Here is a 3,435-nt window from a genome sequence, read left to right as displayed (position 1 = left end):
CACATTTTAACATGTGTGGGATAAGACTTAACCATTGGTAACAGAAACTATACATATGCTCATGAAGTTCATGAACTGCACACATACAAAGATCTGCTGATAACTGTTAAACAAAACAAATATATATATGTTGTTCCAAACCTGTCACACAAAAGAAGATTATATTTTGAAGAATGTTGGTAACCAAACAGTTTTGGTACCCATTGATTTCCATTGCACAAAAAAAAAGAGTTCCAGAGAAGAAATAAAGGTACATACAGGTCAGAAATGACGTGAGGACGATTCAATAAATAATAACAAAATTGTAATTTTGGGGTCAACAATCCCATGAAGTTAAGATCTGAAAAGTTGAATGTTCTAATTGAGATCTTAAAATAATTTTAGAGAATATACTGTGTTAGGAATGTTCTGTTTTTGACCCCATCATCCCAAACACAACATATGCTGGTCTTTTCAGCAGGAAGATCACCTCAACAAATCTCTACTGAACCTAGATTTCATTAAGGCTTACCATGGTGTCTGCCACAGAGTTGTAGTAATGGTCCAGATATGGATCACTTCCAATGGTCCGCAGGCCTTTATCTGAACCACACACCCTACACATTGCCGCATTGCCCATGGTAAAAAGTGATCCAAAGCTTTCAAAAAACAGCACTACACTTTACATCAATGTCTGGACCTTTCGTATAGATTCCGCACTTGCTGTGTCTTTTCCAGTGATAACAAACCGCTGAACATCGAATCGCTCCTCTGAAGATTGATTCCAACTCGCTCACATGCACTTAGCTTTATAGGTTTGCATTATCCTCAGTCTTCAGGTAGTACTCAGGAGCCCATTCAATTATCAGCATCAGAGCATCTATCCAGCTAATGCAAAAATCCCCCTAACTTTCATGTCTATCTTTCTCCTCAGGTCCCGAAGATAATCTCTTATGTGTTCTCTCTGATCCCATAGAGAGTCTTCATAAAAATCTGTGTCGTAGACCTCTCGGCTCTTGTCTCCTCTTCTTTTCCAGTCTTGTCTCTCTTCCCGCCTGGCTTTGTGACTGACAACTGCGGCCGTTAACGTGTCTCCCATTGCTATATCAGGCCAAATATCCGCCCTGTCCGGGATCCAGGGCTGGGCTATTTTTAACCCCTCCAGGCTCAGGCAGACACAGCAAGGCCCAGCAAAGGGCAATCCTGCTGGGGAAGAGCCAGCTGGGAAACCTGTCCTTTTTCTCCTAAAGGTCCAGGAATGTGCATCCACCGGGACAACTGAAGTCAAAAAGTCTTGGCTGGAGCAAAAGGGTGTTTAAAAAAAAAAAAACCTTGGTTGTCATTTCATCTATAGTGTTTAAAATGCAACATTATTTACAAGATTATGTAAATCATGGACCATCATCTAAAAGAGGTTCTTATCCTTAAAGAATATCAGCCATTCAATTCAGCGAAGGCTCTTGCAAAGCAGTTTAAAACCACTATCCATGAGGAGTAAAACCAAGATTACACAGCTATAGTAATGCCTGCAGTAAATCAGACCGAATGGCATGATGGCATCTCTGTCTGTGGGTCATCTCTGGCCCCGAGGTGGTCAGCATTGATCAGACTATGATTCAGCACTAGGTAGACTTCCACTACAGACATATTGACTTGCCATTGACTGCCCTGATCAATGCCATGCCCCCAGTTAAAGGCATAGGCAATTGCAGAGAGGCTAGCAATAGCAAGCTAGCTTTGAATGCATGAGATCCCATCCTCCCTTCAGAGCGCTTCAGAGTTTCAACCAGTAGGCTATAACAAAAAGTATTTTTTTTAAAAATGCCTGTACTACCTTTAACTAATGATTAATAATTATAATAATTATATATATATATATATATATATATATATGTAAAATAAATATTGCAAAAATATTAACACTACTGGTCAAAAGTTTGGGTCTGTCAGAATTTTTTTTTTTAAGTCTCTCATACTCACTAAGGCTGTATTTATTTATTATTACAATTTATAACTGTTTTCTATTTTAATACATTTAAAAATGTAATTTATTCCTGTGATGGCAAACCTGAATTTTTTAGCATTCATTACTCCAGTCTTCAGTATCCCATAATCCTTCAGAAATCATTCTGATATGCTGATTTGATGCTCAAGAAACATTTCTTATTATCACTGTTGAAACCAGTTGTGCTGCTTAATATTTTTGTGAGAAAAAAGTTTTGAATAGACAGTTGATGAACAGATGAAAAAATGTACTGTATCTTTTTGAAAATATAAATATTTTATATTATATAAAATATGTTTTTAACATTATATATTTTTTTTTGCTTTTGGTAAATTCAACGCATCCTTGCTAAATAACAGTATTTTTTAAAACTGTCCCAAAGAGGATTTTCTTTCTCTCAAAAAGGATTTTCTTACGGACCCCAAACACTTTAACAGTATATCATTATGTTGTCATTTAAAAATAATAGCAGTATTTTTGAGAAAAAAAACATTGTACAAAACATAAAAATGGTACATTGTACTATATACAGTACATGTTAATTACAATATGTACATGAAAGTTTGCAAATGCTAATTGTAATTCTGGTCCTTATGCATCTCAGTTACGATAACCATACTTCAAAGATTTAGTTTCATAGGCATCTGAAAACATTGCATGACACTGCCAGTCAAGTAGTTATAGGCTGCTACAGGTCATCCAGGTCAAATAGCTCAACAAATTAAGTGAGGGACATGTTTTATTACACATCTGTACTGGCAAACACTTTCACGTCCTTGTTGCCTTTTTCAGGTCTCTTTAGTAATTATTCTTTCATGAATTATTCGCTCAGCGTCTGTCACGTCATGAATGAATGAAATACTCTGGAGGCAAACTAATCATTTGTGTTTATCATAATGTATCTTTTGGCTGCATTATAATGATTTACTTATTTGGTATATGTTCAAAGATTATATGTGACCAGGGAATGGGCAATTTGGCTATTTAAAATACAACCTTTAACTGCATTCATTGAACAAAATGACTTGAATAAAGAGTTGTTCATTTTGCTGAAAGAGATTTAACGAGAGCTGGTCCAATCTTTCCATCACTACTTCACAGTTATTTCCCCCCCAAATAAACTTGTATTTTTACTAAATAAAATAAAATAAATAAATAAATTAGCAATACATTTTTTTTTTTTATATATTTGATATAGTAAAACACTTTTAAACTGGTAAGTGCTTGGCAGATTGTCAGCTTAAAACTAAAACATTATATCAAAAAGTCATGTCATTACATATGTATAATGAGATTTTGTGCTCTGGAGACAAATTTGCATAAAAGATGATCCTATTTCCTAAGCCTCTTCCAGTATCTGTGCTCTGAAACAGGTGCGGAACAGCTGACTACAGGATTTATCCCCACAGCTCATATGCAGCATAAAAATACTAAGAAAAGGCAACCAGAAA

The sequence above is a fragment of the Phoxinus phoxinus genome (assembly GCF_949152265.1).
Source record: "Phoxinus phoxinus genome assembly, chromosome: 6".
NCBI lineage: Eukaryota > Metazoa > Chordata > Actinopteri > Cypriniformes > Leuciscidae > Phoxinus > Phoxinus phoxinus.
The sequence above is the reverse complement of the archived record's forward strand: the minus strand, read 5'-3'. Positions refer to the sequence as shown.